The sequence below is a fragment of the Haliotis cracherodii genome, unplaced genomic scaffold (genome assembly GCF_022045235.1).
Source record: "Haliotis cracherodii isolate W230 unplaced genomic scaffold, xgHalCrac1.p SCAF_6, whole genome shotgun sequence".
Classification (NCBI taxonomy): domain Eukaryota; kingdom Metazoa; phylum Mollusca; class Gastropoda; order Lepetellida; family Haliotidae; genus Haliotis; species Haliotis cracherodii.
The window spans coordinates 39,548,602-39,568,147 of NW_027266319.1; positions in this window are offsets into that span (position 1 = coordinate 39,548,602).

The window sequence follows — 19,546 nt, forward strand, 5'->3', positions numbered from 1 at the left end:
CAAAGGTTAAATCGCAGTATATTATGGTGATGCTCGCAATATAAATGATATACCTAATCAAGAAATACAGTTTAATATAAATGATCAATTATTTTTTGAAGTCCTGCTGCTGTAAATCAGAGGAAAAACAGTTTCTTATTCTTCCTTCAAGAAAAATAATGTTGAAAAAGAACAAAATCTGATTCAACTGTTCGAAATTCTTGAAACTTCTAGTGATATTAATTTTGATTATTTGGAAGATAAAAGAAAATAATTAGGGGAAATTAGGAATCACAAGATGGCTGGATTTGCCATAAGAACTAAGTGGATTATGGATGGTGAGTGACTTAGAAGTTATTTCTGAAACCTTGAGAACAGGAATTTTGTCAGCAAGTCTATGACTCATTTGGAGTTAAATGATGGCACTGCATTGCTAAATTAAAGAGACATTATTGCTGTTGCAGCCAATTTCTATGATAATTTATACAGTTGCAAAGAACACAGGGTGCAAGACTGTGATTTGAATTCCCTGTTGGATAGAAATTCTCTCCCCTTTTTAAATAAAACTGATGTGAAGGAGATGGAAGATCTATTAACTCTTGATGAACTGGCAAAAGCTTTGAAGAATATGCAAAATAACAAAAGCCTAGGCTCAGATGGCTTTCCCACTGAATTTTATAAATTCTTTTGGAAAGATGTTGAACAGTTTTTATTGCGATCATTGAATTGTGGTTTAAAATCAGGTGAATTCACCTGTTACCCAGAACTGTAGGTCTGTTTTCCAAAGAGGGACAAGCCAAAACGCTTCACAACTAACTGGTGGTCCATATCACTATTGAATGGTTCATATAAACTGGTATCTTCGTCCATATAATAGCAAAACTGGCTTTATGGCAGGTGGATACACTGGTGACAATATTCACTTAATCTATAATGCCATCTCATGTACAGAAAAATGAAAAAATCCTGGTATGCTTCTTCTTATAGACTTTGAGAAGGCATTTGATTATTTTGCTTGGTCATTTATGGACAAATCTTTATCCTTTGGGGCATTTGGTGAAAATTTAAGAAAATATGTATCTGTATTTTACAATGATATAAAAAGCTGTAAGTCCATCAATGGTCAGTTGTCATCTTGGTTTAATATCGGTCGCGGTTGACCCATTATCACCGTGTATATATATATCCCTGTGCAGAAATACTAGCCAATAGGATCCATTCTAACAGAGATGTCAAAGGTATCCTGGTGGACGGTAGTATCTTCTTAGTATGGAATTATTACTTGATGTTAGTCAGTCCTCCATTGTATTATGTATCAACTCTCTTGATCAAAACTCAATTATTTATTGTTATCACTGCCTGATCCCCCATATGATTTTCTTGTTACTTTTAATGCTATGCTTTATAAATTTCTTTGGAGTGACAAAGTAAAGAGGATTAAAGCAAGGGAGCTTGGGTATGGTTAATATTTTTTCATACGTAACATCTCTTAAAGCCACATGTATAAGGAGATTTGTGTTCCCAGGTGATCAGCACAAAATAAAATAAAATATTAAGTACAACACAGGATGGTTTCAATACAAAATTACCCACAAAATTCTCACCACCAATACTTTTCTGTACATACTCAATAATGTTCAGAATGATTTGTGCTCCTTCTGTCACAATGAAAAGGAAGCAATTACTCACTTGTGTTGGGAATGTGATGTAATAAAACGATTTGGGGATGAAGTGTCAGTGTGGATAGATCAGTGCTTTCAAGTTTATACTATGACATTTTGTGCAGAATTGATACTTTTTGGAGTTAAAGAGAACATAAAAACAGATAAGGTGTTTGATTTACTTTTACGAATTGCAAAATTCTTTCTTTACAGATGCAAATTCCAAAATACAAAACCTTATTTTCATGTTTATAGAAAGGAAGCTTTTTCACGATACAGCATTGAAAAAGATGTTGCTTTCAAGACAGGTAGGTAATCAACAGAAATTCTGTGGTGCTTGGATGCTGTATCTTCAACTTTTCGAAAATGAGGAGCCGCTTTCACTTTAATTTTAGCATTGTACTTAAGATTTTAATGATTGAGATCATTTACTTTGCTACACTGCAATATGATATATCAATTTTAATAATTTATGCATACTTGATGTATGCAGTGTTTGTATTAAAAGAGTGAATGTGTGAGTGAGAAGTATGTTATTTTCTGTAAAAAAAACTTAGATGTACTGATTAGTTGTGCTATATGTCATGGGCTTTCTGCTACCCTGGGCGGAAGCACATTTTACGTAACAAGTACTTCTTTTAAAAAACAATAATAAAAAAAAAATTACACCAGCAGATGCTTAAAACTTGCTACTTAGCTACGTGATGTAAGGTTAAAAAGACCAGAGGCGTGAACTTGCTTATTTGGAGTGAACTGGACCCATGACGTGATTATACGAAGTAGCCCGAGATTAGCACCATCGCCCTAGCGACCGTTGTCTACACAAACGACGCCATTTTGTTGTTTATTGCAGTTGCAAATCTCACGTCTCTGCTCTAATTTCGCTCTGTGTTTCTCCCATCTGCTGATTTCTGCATCATGTATGCAAGTGCTGCCAGGATTTACCACCAAGGTATATTTGTGGGGGTTTTTTTTAATCGATTTGGGTCTTTTTCGCTGTAAATTCCATTTCTAACCGAAGCCTACGAGCAGTCATACTAATGAAATATGATATAAATAAAGAAAATCATTCTCATCCTTATTGTCTATTATTAAAACAATAATCTATAGTATGAATTCTATTAAATAATAATCTAACTATTGTTATACATAATTCTGTTCTTGGAATTGTTTTGATTTCTCCTGGTTTTCATTTTAACAATTGTGAAGCCCATTTCTGGTGTCCCCCGCCGTGATATTGCTGGAATATTGCTAAAAGCGGCGTCAAGCCACACTCACTAACTGACTCATTCTTTCTAATAATTGGTGCATCATCCTTGCCTACGATTCATTTGGACCCCAACCCAACAGTAGGCATTCAGTCTCAATGATTGTAATGACCTCATATGAATACACACCGTTGGGTGTTATTTTCGTACTCACGTAGATCTAGCATCCCTAAAATAAACGGCTGGGCAAAAGAAAGTATACACTTAAACATTGGATTTTTAGCCACCATCGTACATGGTTGTCTTTTTCTCGGCACTTTATTTCATTTCTGGGGCCCTATTTCTATAAGTTCGCTTGTTTTTCTTTTCTGTTTTAATTATTTCTGTCTTTGCTTGTTGAAGATGAATATGAGTGCACACAAATGAAAATGATGTATCATTTGCAACAGATTATATGTCACTAATGAATGTCAACTAAATCTCACCTGAAATCTTTGTTTTTCTCCCACAGGTCAAGACAAGCTCCACAAGAAAGGATGTCCCCAGGCTGTCTCCCCAACAGTTCTTCCTGTCCCCCGCCCAGTAGGTCCCTTGTAGGGAACACAACCTGTTTGTGATGTACATTCGTGGACATCTATAACATCCTTTTTATCCAGCTTATAACAAATCTATTGGCCTCTTCCTTGAACAAAGTATTCCACAACAATAGTTACCATGGACAACCATGTAACATATATCTGCCATTACTTTGTTTGGGGATTTGTTTGCTGTTACTCCGTGAAATCAAATCAAAACTAAACACTTGCCTTTTCTGTCTCCCCTCCCAGTTCCCCGATACTGAGTGGATGATCCGCATCAACCCCCTATCTGTCCTGCCTAACCCCTGTCCCAGCCCCTACCAGCACTGCCCACATGGAGATTATTCTTGTGGACGAAGAAGCCCTGAGGCAGCCACGATCATGTGTCCCGACTGTGTTTTCTTTCCTGAAGAGTCTCTTCACTGTGTGTTACGTTTGAAATGGCACCAACTATCACAGTGGACATTTGGTGTACTTTCCCTTTTGAGACCTTTCGGATACTTTCAATTTTGGACATTTTCGACAGTTAGTGTATATACGAAACAATTATAGTTTTATAATTATCTATTAAATATGTGGTGAGTTCAAATGTGGTTCAGTTGTTTTATTAAGTCACCTGTCATGGAGTGTCTAGATGATATCATCTTTCAGTTTTTCCATATTAATTCATCTTATTAAATTTGTCTCAGTTTTGAGATATGTTTTGTTGTTTCTTCATTTAAGTACTTTCTGTCAAACTCTATTCTCTCTTAATCCTTTTGTTACATATACAGAATGAGATGCATCTCCAGGGATGAAATTTAACCTGAAACAGTTAGTTTTTTCTTAACATGAGTAAGTGTGTGGGTGGGTAGCGGTTTTTTTTTATGTGTGCGTGTGTGAGAGAGAGAGAGAGACTTTTGTCCTGTGTGGTTACCCGACATCGATCTTTTGAACTGGCCCCTAAGTTTGTGCCTAATTCGTGCCAATCCGTGGTTCAGTGTCCGTGACAAACTTGTATTCTAAATCTCTCCTTTAGAGATAAGGTGACATGTCTAGTTTGAAATGGTGACGTTTCCAGTTTGAAATGACACCAACGGTCACAGCCTACATTTGGTGTACTCTCCCATTTAGGACCCTTTCGGACAAAAAATTAATTTTGGACATTTCAACGGTTACTGAATATATATCTATATACGAAAAAAATATCATTTTGACATAATTTATTAAATTATTGTTTCAAATGTTGTTCAGTGTTTAATTCATTTAACTTTCGAGTGTCCAGTTGATGTCTTGCAGTTGTATCCGAAGAAAACCATTGAACGGAAACAAAGAAATGTCATATTCGGTATCCTCCCATTAGTTACACGTCCCATTTGTCACACACCTTAAAACAACTTCTTTGACAGGCATTTAGAAGTTGGAGTACAAAGTAAGGATAAGAATTTATGGATGAACAAACAACTTCTTTATTACTTTATTAATTGTAATAAAGAAGTTGTTCGTCCATAAATTCTTATCCTTACCTTAAAACAACATAGGTCATGGCTGAATGCACTGACTGGTCCACCCTGTGTTACCTAATCCAAGAAAAGTAGAAAAGTAATCCTGTACTTTGGGGGTTATCAAAACGTGTACCCCTTTTGATCCTGTTAAATAAACAAAAATAAAACTTGAAAATTACAACTTTAAGCGATTTAACAAGAAACATTTAAACTTAACAAATAGTTGGTTAAATTATGCCAACACAAAGAAACATAATTTTGTCATATTTTAAATATTTTCACGTCACAATAATTATTTGGTAGGGAATGATGCACTACAGCTTATGTTGCATATTTGCAATGGCATCAGACAATACTGTTGAAGAGTGGTAACACTGAGGACATGTTTAGTAACATCAAAGACATTTAAGAACAACATATAAACTCATGTATATCAAATAAAATCTGAAATATGTTCACTGTAAAAAGCATTCGGTGTCTATGACAGGGATATTTCAACAATTTCAGACTATATACATAGAGGATATTTAATGTGTTTTCTCAAGTACCACTTTTATCTCATCGAGTGAAGTGGGGAGAGTCTAATATTTTCACGTGTGAAAATATTAGACTCTCCCCACTTCACGAGATGAGATAAAAGTGGTATTGAATTTTCTATTTATTACATAAATGTTTTATTTTTATTACTTGCAATTCATATATTTTTTCGAAAACAGTGTCTGATAAATTACTAAGTTCTTCCTGTCGCCCCTTTACCACCGCCATATAAAGGGTTTTGCGAAAAGAATATAGTTCGTGAATAAAACTAGCCCTGTTAATATATGTTATGCGAAATATATTATTTCATATCGAGTATTAAGTTCCGTGGACATTTTTGTTTGTCATAATTAAACATTCCTGTTTATAATGGATAACTCCTCTTTAATGTTTTGATTCAGGAGAAAGTAGTTCCGGCTCCTTGTTTATATCAGTCACTAGTGACTGATATAAATTTTTTTATATCAGTCACTAGTGACTGATAACTTGATCTATCGTCATTGATAAATTCCAGTATTTCATTCATATGTATATAATAAAATTAATTAATTCACCAAAGAATATCTTATTTTTCATATACATATTGTTGTACACAGATTAACCATACATCCAATACAGATTAGTTGCCTTTTTGTCATAGCATTACATTTCACAATAACATTTGTGCTAAAACTCCAGCTTGGCAATCAGTATGTATACCTGGGTATCTGTGGCAATCCTTTGTACTCCAGTTAGGACTGATCCATTACTCATCAGGTGTTGTCTACTTAATCCCTCCCTGGCCTCCTCCCAGGTCGTGTAACAACTGGGAGAGTAGACGTGTGTGACAAATGGGACGTGTAAGTAATGGGAGATAACCTCATAGTCAATAAGGTACAAAGACAATGTCATAAACAGCAACCGCACATGCAAAATATCCACAATATAGTAAGAAAAAAAAGAAGTAAATAATTCAGTGTCTCACTTTCATACCAATATGGGTTTGCTAAACCTTTTTCCAAATTATTGAGAAAACATTGTTGGAGTCACAAGCCGGTTATTTTAATCTCGATGAAACCTAAACTTTATCTTTTAAATGACCTGAAAATGGAAATGATTTTTAAAAACTATTTCACAAAGTAATACCACACATTCTCTATGGTGAGCATGTCAACCCTAAAAAACTAGGTCTATGATACAATGCACTGAAAATGAAAAATTATAAAGTTCCGGTGAACTTTAAAGATTTTGCTCATTTCAGGAGTTATGTCGATGCTGTGGGTCACAATGGACCCTTATCGATTTCACAGCTTGTCATTTCGGTACGGTTTGCATGTCAGTAGCGTTAGAAGTTAAACCTAGGCTGATAGCATTTTGAAATCACAATAGGATGCAGAAGATCCCCGCCAGACTATGAAAGTCTTGTTTCCACCCTTGGTCATAGAAGTGTAGCAGGGCGTGCCGTCATCCCACAGATGGCATCCTTACCTTGTCAGTGTAGCAGGGCGTGGAGTCATCCCACAGATGACATCCTTTCCTTGTCAGTGTAGCAGGGCTTGGAGTCATCCCACAGATGACATCCTTACCTTGTCAGTGTAGCAGGGCGTGGAGTCATCCCACAGATGACATCCTTACCTTGTCAGTGTAGCAGGGCGTGGAGTCATCCCACAGATGACATCCTTACCTTGTCAGTGTAGCAGGACGTGGAGTCATCCCACAGATGACATCCTTACCTTGTCAGTGTAGCAGGGCGTGGAGTCATCCCACAGATGGCATCCTTACCTTGTCAGTGTAGCAGGTGAAATTGGTGAACACCGTCCAGCAACAAAGGGCCCTTCAAGCTTTGACGCTTGTCGTGGATACAGAAGTAATGTCTCCGAGTGAGTGAGTTAGTTGGGTTTAACGCCGCTTTTAACAGTTTTCCAGTTATATCACGGCGTGTCAGCTTATTGTGGGAGGAAAGCCCGAAGTGATGCAGGTCTCAGACGTTTAACACTTCGGTGAAACCAACGAGCACGGGTATGGTGCTGACACACCTAGAAACATAATCGGGGCGAACCGGGATTCAAAGCCACAATCATAGGTTTCTGGCGTGCCCAAGGGACGCAACTATGCACAGCGATTCGCGGCGCCCCAGACGACTGGGCCACCCGTGCCCCCGTCTCCAAATGAATAAACGAACGAATGTATGACTTGTTTATTATAGTATTAAGCATAAAATTACATGTACAGATTTATACATAATAAGACAATGCAGGGCCTTATTACGTAGATGAGACACCTACAAATGTGTACATACAGATAAATTATTTATGTGGTATTAAACATTTTTGTGTACTTTTTTTTAAAAATTATACGTATAAAGATATAAAAAAGCATATGACTTTACGACATTTATGACGAGAGAACAATTTAAAATACATTTTACTCAATTTTCCTGAAATAACGTTATTTTGTTGTAAAAGTTTCATTTTTAACATCTTGGATGTTATTGACATACCGAATTGTCCCGCTTTTGTCTCCGAAAGATAAAGACAATTGAACATGGCCCTTTTTCAATACAAAATGCAGCTTGGTCACTTTGAGATCATGATTGTTGATTTGGTATAATTGTGGGAGTGAGGCACATTGGTCAAAGCCGTTTTGTGAAATATTATTTCACAAGCGCGGATATCTAAAACATCGAGCGGTTCAGCAATAGTGGTGAAAATATATCATCAAATGAGTGTTGTTATGTCTACTTTTAGTGAATACCAGTTTGCCTGTAGTATTTCCGATTGCATTAATGTTAGGTTTGCTGAGCCACCACTCCCATCCCAGCCCCCGTCCACTCTGGATCCGTGTATGGCGTGTCAGTTTAACGTCTTTGTTTGTTTGTTTGTTGTTTAACGCCGCACTCAGAAATATTCCAGCTATATGATGGCGGTCTGTAAATAATCGAGTCTGGGCCAGACAATCCAGTGATTGACATCATGAGCATCGATCCACGCAAATGAGATCGATGACATGCATCAACTAAGTCCCTACATGTAGTTCCCCTACACACAACCTACTGGACGAGGGACAGGGATGCACTCTCCTACCCAGAGTTCCATGCGGCCGGCAGCCAGCTAACATAGTACCTCTGCCACAGGCCAGCGCCATGTGACGATTCGTCACATCTTTCACAGTCCATTCAAGATATTGCATATGCTTTTCATCCGTTTTATGTTTGACAAGTCTACACATTTTCAAAAACAAATGTCAAAGAATGGTTAACTTTTATTGAGAAAGTATGCAAATACGTAAAAATCTACTTGTTTTTGCGTAGTTATCCTATGTTTACATTGGTTGTACGGCTCCACGTGCTGTCATCGAAGCCAAACAGATAGCTAGCGACACGGTCACTTTGATGCATAAATATATATTGTCATGCAACTCACTGTCGCAGTTGTAGTAGCATATCTATATAGTTATGCCTAACAATATGTAAAGCGCCCCAAAATACTTGCATTAGTCCGTTCTATACTGATTTCTGAAAAAGCGCGCTTGTTTACAAACAAGAGAAAAGTCCGGTCACGTGATATGCAAATGAGCCTTTGGCAGTGGTGTTATGCTGAGTCACCACTGCGACGGAGTGCGACAGGGATGGCGATGCATCAACCAATTCAGCGAGCCTGACCACCCGAGCATAGACGCTTTTTACGGCAAGCATGGGTTGCTGAAGACCTATTCTTCCCCGGATCTTCAGTAGCCAATCAAACCTTTGCTGGGAACCAGGAGGGTTCATCCGGAATCCAAATCTAGGCGAATCTAGGATTCGAACCCACGACTAATTTACGAATGTGGCTTACTCACACGAACCTTGACGGGCCCCACGCCCGAATGTCATACTTTTTAATAGGCTTATACGCTATACACTCGCAGCGCAACTGCAAAGATATCTGTGTGAACGGAGACAAGACCTTTCTCCAAGTAAATGCTTCCTTTTTTGGACAATAAATCATGTCTGACGCTATGGTAGCATTATCGAATGTATTCCCAGCATGTCTGCTAAGCTGACACTAGCAAATGAATGTCAACACGGGAAGGGAGATGTGGGCGGATGACTAAATTGCACCTTGAGTTATTGGGGGTGACGTCGACAACAGTGGAGTGGGATCAGGGTTGCTACCGGCTCCATGTAGTCAGTCAGTCTCATGTCTGTATTGTGCAAGCAGTCAGTAGTCTTATGTTGGTATTGTGCATTCAGTCGGCCAGTCAGTCAGTCTTATATTGATATTGTGCAAGCAGTCAGTCTTATGTTGATATTGTGCAAGCAGTCAGTAGTCTTAGGTTGGTATTGTGCATTCAGTCAGTCAGTCAGTCAGTCAGTCTTATGTTGATATTGTGCAAGCAGTCAGTAGTCTTATGTTGGTATTGTGCATTCAGTCAGTCAGTCAGTCTTATATTGATATTGTGCAAGCAGTCAGTCTTATGTTGATATTGTGCAAGCAGTCAGTCAGTCAGTCTTATATTGATATTGTGCAAGCAGTCAGTCAGTCTCATGTCTGTATTGTGCAAGCAGTCAGTAGTCTTATGTTGGTATTGTGCATTCAGTCAGTCAGTCAGTCAGTCAGTCTTATATTGATATTGTGCAAGCAGTCAGTCTTATGTTGATATTGTGCAAGCAGTCAGTCAGTCAGTCTTATATTGATATTGTGCAAGCAGTCAGTCAGTCTCATGTCTGTATTGTGCAAGCAGTCAGTAGTCTTATGTTGGTATTGTGCATTCAGTCAGTCAGTCAGTCAGTCAGTCAGTCAGTCTTATATTGATATTGTGCAAGCAGTCAGTCAGTTTTATGTTGGTATTGTGCAAGCAGTCAGTCAGTCTTATGTTGATATTATGCAAGCAGTCAGTTAGTCTTATGATTGTATAGTGGGTGAAATATACCACCCTAAATGTTCTTATTTTTGTTTATGTTAAATCTTAACTGAACAACAATTAAAGGAGGCAATAAAAGTCGGGTGTACTGACGTAAGTAACCTATCCGGAGGAAAACCACACATCTGGCCCCCAATGACTATAGACATGGCTCCGGTACTCCACGTTTATCTGAGACGACTAATAACCTCACTGGTTTCGTGAAACGTTGCTCATGATAAAATGTGTATCAATCATTATTTTTATGTTGACGCCATGTAACTGGAATATTAATTGCTGGCCGTGGCGTTAAACGTGCATGCTGAACGTACCCCTCCTGGTGAAAATCAGATACTTGCTGTCGTAGCTTCCATTTGTTAAACGTTGTGATTGAGTGACAGAGTTGGGTCAAACGCCCTTTTGAACAGTATTCCTGTTATATCAAAGAGGAAAGCCCGACGTGATGCAGGTCTCAGACGTTTACCATTCTGTGAAACCCACGAGCATGTGTGTGGTGCTGACAAACCTAGAAACATAATCGAACTAACCGGTATTTGAACAATCATAGGTTTCTGGTGTTCTAAGTGACGCAACTCTGCAAAGCGAATTGTGGCGCCTTGGGCAACTAGATCACCTTATGTAAACCTTATGTTCGAGGTTTGGTACAAATGGTGCGTGCCCGTCAGTTCATTGTGACAATATTTAGCGGCGTGTGCAGAGTACGTACATTAGCAGCTCGAAGTGAAAGAAAAGTACGTGCAGATGCAGCGTTAAGTTCACTGCTAATAGATCTATAACCGCTGGCTGTCATCTCACACCCACAAAATTCAATTGTGTCTCTTTCTAATCGGTAAGAAAATAGACATTTCTCGAAAAGAGCACTTTGAATTTTTTGACATTAGTATGTGACATTCCTTATAGGCGGAATGGCTTGTTTTCACTCTATAAGTACCAGCACACATTCAGCTATCTTCATGATTCAATTTCAAGTCCACGAGAACTTGGTCGAGATGACGTTATACCGGTTTCGGGATCCTTTGTTTGACCTGATTTCGATTCCTTCCAGTCCATCGCAGAACGTCCGCTAACCAGTCTAAGATAGCACAAAATGACGCGAGATTACCAGCATCTCCCTAACAACCTTCCTTATCCAAACGACGCCATTTTGTTGTTTATTGCTGTAGCAAATCTCACGTCTCTGCTCTCATTTCGCTCTGTATTTCTCACATCTGCTGATTCCTGCACCATGTATGCAAGTGCTGCCAGGGTCTACCACCAAGGTATATTTCTGTGTTCTTTATTGTCTCGGTTTTGTGTTTTTATGTTCTAAATTCCAATATTCTAGTCGTAGCCAACGATCAGAACTTAGCCCTAGGCCCAGTGAGTGATGCTATTTTCAAAAACAGCTAATTTACATCTTTTTATATCTACTAATAAAGAAAAAGTGGTCGATCTATTTTCTTGGCTTTTTCCCAGATTCCCAATGGTCTTTTCGTTTGTTTGTTTGGTGCCTGCGATTCAGTGGATTGAATAATGTGAACGATAATCAGATAGATTATCGGATTGTTGCCTATTTTGATGATATCTTTTCGGACAATTTAAGGACTGAGTCTAAGGCGAATCTTAACATGAATCTGATCTGAATCTGAATTAGTCATGGACCCTGTGTCTTTCGTATTTATTTAATTACTTATTTTCCTTCCACAGCTCAAAACAAGCTCCACAAGAATGGATCTCCTGTGCAGACGGTCTCCCCCGTCGCCATCCCTGTCCCTCGTCCAGTAGGTTGTGTGTAGGGGAACTACATATAGGGACTTGGTTGATGCATGTCATCGATCCCAATAGCGTGGATCGATGCTCATGATATCAATCACTGGATGCTCTGGTCCAGACTCGATTATTTACAGACCGCCATCATATAGTTGGAATATTTCTGAGTGCGGCGTTAAACAACAAACAAACAAACAACATGTAGGGAACCCAACAACTGTGCATTCACGGAACCTGTAACAAGCTTGAATTCTAAGTTACTTTCAAAATACATTCTCACATATAGCCTAGTAGACTTGCGGGACATAGTACATTGAGTCACGTTTCGCTACCCTCGTTATTTTTGCCTTTCTAGTCCTTTGTTTCATTACTTATTTGTGTAATCAAATAGAGGCTTCTTTTCTGTCTCCCCTCCCAGTGCCCTAATACTGAGTGGATGATCCGCATCAACCCCCTATCTGTCCTGCCCAACCCCCTGACCCCTGTCCCAGCCCCTACCAGCACTGCCTACATGGAGATTATTCTTGTGGACGAAGAAGCCCTGAGGCAGCCACGATCATGTGTCCCGACTGTGTTTTCTTTCCTGAAGGGTCTCTTCACTGTGTGTTAGGTGGACGTTTGAAACTATCACAGTGGACATTTGGTGTACTTTCCCTTTTAGGACCTTTCGGACAAACCTTTTGGATACTTTCAATTTTGGACTTTTTCTACAGCTAGTGCATATACGAAACATTTATAGTTTTAAAATTATCTATTAAATATGTGGTGAGCTCAAATGTGGTTCAGTTGTTTTATTCAGTCACCTGTCATGGAGTGTCTAGATGATATCATCTTTCAGTTTTTCCATATTAATATATTTTATTAAATTTGTCTCAGTTTTGAAACATGTTTTGTTTTTTCTTCATTTAAGTACTTTCTGTCAAACTCTATTCTCTCTTGATCCTTTTGTTACATATACAGAATGAGATGCATCTCCAGGGATGAAATTTAACCTGAAACATTTAGTGGCCTTAACGTGAGGTGGGTAGTGGTTGAGAGAGGGAGAGAGAGACTTTTGTCTGTGTGGATATACATCGATCTTTTGAACTGGCCCCTAAATTTGTGCCTAATTCGTGCCAATCAGTGGTTCAGTGTCCGCGACAAACTTGTATTCTAAATCTGTCCTTTAGAGATAAGGTGACGTTTCTAATTTCAAATACATGGTATATTTTTCCCCAAATAGATGAGTAGATTGTATAAATGCATATATGAATATTCATATGTAGCTTTAATGGGTTCGGATTATTATGTTGAATAAAAACCATGAGGATGCTAGTTTAATCTGTCGCCCAGACTCTAGAGAATAAATAAAAAACGGAGTCCAATTCAGGTTTAGAATGATTTAGCAAGTCTAGATTACCTCGGCTCTAGGAAATTAAGGATTGTTGCTCCATGTGGATTTTAATGGGGGGTTTTATTTTGCAGATATATATTTTTGATAAGATTTAACTTTATTTCTGGGACTGTCAGTCTAATTCCGGTTAAGAAAGGACACAAGCAACCTATGCTTGTTGCAACGAGGCGACTTTATTAGATCGGGTGGTTAGGCTAGGTAACTTGGTTGATTGCCCTTCAGACCTCTACGGCTTGCATCGTTGCTCATCATATCAATCACTTTATCACTGTTTATCTGGTACAGACTCAATTATTTACAGTCCGCCATCGCATATAGCTGAAATATTTCTGAATGCGGAGTTAAACAACAAAGAATGAAATACAATTACAAAGACATCCAATTAAGAGATTGATTGATACGCTTTCGCCAAAGTACACAAGACATAATCGCTAAGCCTTTACTTCGAATTACAAAGCGAACGCACTTATATAAGCGTTTGATTATGAAAGCCACTGTTACAAGAATAGATAATGTTACAGATTTAATGCAATAGAACATAACGGGAACACTAGGGATTCCCATGAATAACATTCAGTTTGACCACTTTTCGGTTGGATCGTGGAATTAACCAGACTAGTGGTCACTGATTGTCCGAGCCAGCCCAATGACCACAGTCCATTAGGGTCTTGAGTGGTCATTAAGGCGCGGACGCGTCCAATAAGTTCTACATCGCTTGCTAGATCAATCCAAATTAGCTTTAGACTTAACTCGTCTTGACTGATATGCTCGGGGTCAGACAGTCATACGATAGCATATCATCATCGCGTTATGCCATACATCTGATAGATGTATGAACGGTTTATACTTTACTTGAACTCTTGTTTATGTTAGCATGGTTCTTTTTGACAAATGACAGGTCCCAGTATTGTATAATTGTATTTAGGTCCCGATAATTATTTTGCAAATGGAAGTGTATGTATTTATAAATGTTTATTTATACAGTTTTGGTAATGGTAAAAATGAATACCGCTCTATTCTGTACTGCAAATGGTGAGACAAGTTTCCCCATAGCGATCTCACTGAAAGGACAGTTGATGTAAATGAATCTACATTTTATGTCCGCTTCCTCCTTTTTGTCACAGTAAACCGCTGGACATGCACTCAATATTTTCATTTTAAAAAAGAGTTATGTATGTTAATATATAAAAAAAGCTTTTTACGCTTAGATTCGAAGGGAAAGTTTTTTCTCATTTTCGGGCCAATTTGACTCGTATCTATAAGCATCTTATCAGATTTTTAATGTTCTATATGTCTATTTGATCAGCTCGATCAGGAACGTGCTTAGATCTGTCTTATCTTACGCAAGTGACCAAGAAAATACTGAGCGCGAAATATAATATTATCGTTTGCCACAATCAGATGAGTTTAATAATATTAATGTATCTTTTTAAGAAAGATCGTGTGTACTATATGACAATAATCCACAGGCAGTGAGTGAATAAGGTCACGCGAATCAATCGAAAATAACTCAGATTTGATGGCATAGCATTGGTGTACAAACGATTATTATTATTATTACATATGTCGTTAGTATGTTCTCGGGGTCTGTATAAATCATTTTCTAGTGTGTGGATACATGTGAGTCTGTGGGTCGCTACGGGGCATAACGTGGTTGAGATCCCTGTCTTGCGACGTTAATGGCCTTGTGGCAGATACTGATTACCGCCATGCATAATTCATCACGAGTACCGCCTCAGCATTAGCTTTCTGAATATAAGTACATCACACATGTCTCGTGTTTAACGTCGTCACTCAGACAGAAGACGCAAATTTGATGGAGCCATAGTTTGAAGGTTGTCGACTGCCGAAGTACCGTATTGCCTTGAATAGGCGTCTGATTTGGATTATACTCAATTAGTGAGTGAATGATTAAGTTTTACGCCGCTTTTAGCAATATTCAAGCGGGGGAGACCAGAAATGGGCTTCACACATTGTACCCATTATACTCGATGAACACTGGATACAGTGAAGACAAGACCAGTGAAGATCCGGGGTAGAATAAGTCTTCAGCAACCCATACTTGCCGTAACAGGCGACTAACGGGATCGGGTGGCCAGGCTCGCTGAGTTGGTTAATGCATATCATGGTATCCCTATTGCATGGATCGATGCTTATGATGTCAATCACTGGATTGTCTGGTCCAGACTTTATTATTTACAGACCGTCGCCATAAAACTGGAATAACGCTGAGAGCTGCGTTAAACAACAAACAAACAAACATGAAATAATCACAACAATTTGAAATAGCAAGGTTTCGCTGTTTTGTTTTGTTTGTTGTATTTTGCCAGTCTGCAATATCCATCAATACCAAGGTGGCCTTTAAATGAAGGAGTCTAGGTCGACAAGCTAGTGGTTTATATTATGAGCAAGCTACAATGTACCAGGTAGAGTGACAGGCAATCAACTATGTCCCGAGCCTTGGCTACCAACCCATTTTAGTCGCTTCTAAAGCACAAACAATAGTGAGTGAATGAGATTTAACGGGGCTTTGAATAGTATTTGTGTTCTGTCACAACCTGCAGCTTGAAAGCCGGAAACGATGAATCTTACCACAATCTTAAAACTTTGAACCTCAGGATCACGGTTCTGGTGCTTACAAACCTAGAAATATAACCAGGGCGATTTTGAACCACGATCAAAGGTTTCTGGCACGCCTAGGGGGCGCAACTCTGCACAGTGAATTGCAGCGCCTCGGACGACTGGGCCATCGGTCCGCCTGAAGCAAGAGAGGGTTGGTTGCGTATTCTAACACGAGTCCACACGTGTCTCTGCAACTGATTTAAGTGATTTGTGCTGTTGGTATTTGTTTGCAAATAAAAATAATTTCACCTGTTTCTCCACTCCAGTTCTTGGGACCACGAACAAACACTATATTCTAGGTAGTTTAACCAGGAATGTATGGTAAATGCAGTTTTGCGTGATCAACATATGGTGGTCTGCATATTTTTTCTCCAACCAGACACTGAAGGAGAATGTGTGTCCCTCTGTGACCTTGGAGAAACGTCTTCTAATCAACAATAACGACTTGTCATCGCCAGAATCAGACATTGCTTTAGGCCGTGGTCCAGTTGTGGATGCGAGAAATGTTCTCCTGTGCTGTGAGATATAGCCATGTAATTTGGGGACGAGATACACATATTTTTAATCGATGACTTTTCTTGTCAAATAACATTTTTATGTCATTTTTATCCCAGGGCAATATCAATTATATATTTTCAGGTAAATAAGTTTTTCTTGACAATGGTATAAGGGTATATACGCAAACATCGCCTTTAGAGCAAATAAAGAAGCTCTTATCCATAATTTATCTCTACTTTGAAATATATTATTTAATCTCTCAATACATTACAGTAAACTACGGTTATAACGAACACGCTTATAACGAACTAACGGATATAACGAACTAACTTTTTAGTCCCGATTACTTGCTGTAGTTATACTGTATATATGCTTATAACGAATTACGGTTATAACGAACTAAATTAGTAGTCCCTTTGAGTTCGTTATAACCGTAGTTTACTGTATAAATAAATATTTTTTGTCTTTTTTTTCTAAAGGTAACTCCCTATTGTTATTTTAGCAACCCCCCTGTATTTGCCCATTGTTTATAAAAATGTGATTCTTCTATAATTATTCTGTTTCAATAGTTTTAATAGTGAATTACCCATCTTGTCACGACACCCCCAAATGTGTGTACTTTTTCCGAAAACGTTATTTTGGGGAATGGCTCATTAATTTAAGTGAGTGAGTCTGTATGGTTTTACACCGCTTTTAGCAATATTCCAGCAATATCAGGGCGGGGAACACCAGAAATGGGCTTCACACATTGTACCCATGTCGGGAATCGAACCCGGGTCTTCGGCGTGTCGAGCGAACGCTTTAACCACTAGGCTACCCGACCGCCCCTCATTAATTTAATGTAATGTGTGAAAAGATGAGTTTTTCAGGGATGCATAAGCTGAAAGTTACTGTCATGCCGAATTCCTATGCTGATTGTCTGTTAAAAAAAATAATTAACCTTTTCAGCAATAAAACTGTATGGATTGAACCATTACCGATAAATATACAACTTCCAATGTCATTAGTCACCATACACTCCATAACATGCCACATGCCACCACCTGTCACCAGTCAGTACCTGATATATACAACCAGGGAGAATGATGGACAGGTGCTATGTACACAGCAGGAAGTAATCAGCTGTGGGCAGCGGTGAATGATCTCTCATTATTTCATTGGTCAATCGCTGGTCAGTTAGTCTTCATCAGGAAGGTCAGGTTATTAATATACCTTAGTCAGTTCAACATTCTTGATATGTTAATCCCTTGTCAACAAATAACATATGAAGTAGTTTCTACCAGGAATGCTAATAGCCTTTTAGCTAATGAATGCCGGAGTCCCTTCAGGGCGAGTTTAGAGAAGATTAACATTACTCAGAAATAGAATATGTCATTTACATTTGTATGTGTTAATTACAGGACAAGGTATTTTGGACTTAATTACGTGAAACTCTTGTAATGTTTAGTTTCAATCGTAAATGTTAAACTATACAGGCTCAAAAACATGATATCAGACAAGTTACTTGACCAAATCAGACAACGGATTATTTTTGATTAGACCAGACGAGAGGCAAAAATATAGACAAACATATGTTCAAAATGAGTATACTATATTATTTCACTTATCATTATTTTGAAACCAGAAACATGGTTTAATTGACAATGTTTTCAGGCTGAAACGTGAAGGTGAAGTGAAAAGGGGTTTAATGTCCGATTCAAGAATATTGCACTTATATTTGTATGGCAATTCACCCACCAAATTCATGCCACAGTTTAACATGGAAGGGGAAAGACACTCTTGCTTTACGTCAAGAGATGTTCTTGCTTTACGTCAAGAAATGCTCTTGCTTTGGCCCCCAGCCACTTATGGTCATAAGAGGCCATTTAATGGAATGGGTGGTCAGGCTTGGTGACTCAGTTGTTTGTCTGTCATCATGCCCTGATGGTGTAGATCACTGCTCATGATATCACTCATGGGACTGTCAAACAAACATAAGATAAAGCAAAGATAAAATCCAAACATATGTCAAAACCAGTGCAGCCCAGACTGAAAGGCAAAGGGACATAATTTTCATCTTTGTCAATCTTTGCCATATAAGATACCTCTTAAGATCGGGGATAGAATAGGTCTTCAGCATGCTTGCCATAAAAAGGCAACTACGCTTGTCGTAAGTAGGTGACTAACGGGATCAGGTGGTCTGGCTCGCTGACTTGGTTGATGCATGTCATCGTATCCCAATTGCTTGGATCAATGCTCACGTTGTCAATCACTGGATTGTCTGGTCCAGACTCGATCATTTTACAGACTGCCGTCATATAGCTGGAATATTGCTGATCGTGGCGTTAAACAACAAAAAACACACACAAAAAAAACCACTTTCTCATTGCAGGTGTCAAAGGAATCTCCATACGATGGTTTTATCCCAAACATGAAAAACTGAGTTCAAAACAAAGAATTCAAAGCCATGTTAAATTTGAATTTTGATTTATTTGATGATTAGTTTGTCAGCACAGGTAGGTACAATGATACTCAGGTACCAGTCGCAGAGCAATCAACAGAGAAACAAAATAACATAAAACTGCTCAAACGATAGAAATCAAGAAATGTTCAAGTCAAACCTCCTGTTAGCAACACAGCTCTTTCAAGGAAATAAATGATGTATCTTTTCTAAGGTAAGTGAGGAATATGATCTATTCTATTTCTATCACTTTCCATGTAATTGTTAAAATTGGATACAGAATTTGATAATTCTGAAATGACCAGTTTCTCTAAAAGGGTTTTTATTTACCATATTCCTTCCGTATGATCTACTGAATTTTACAGTGTAGACCAATAGTTTAATGTTTTCGACAAGTGTCTCATCTACTGAATTCAACAGTGTAGACCAGTAGCTTACTGTTTTCAACAAGTGTCTCATCTACTGAATTCAACAGTGTAGACCAGTAGTTTACTGTTTTCAACAAGTGTCTCATCT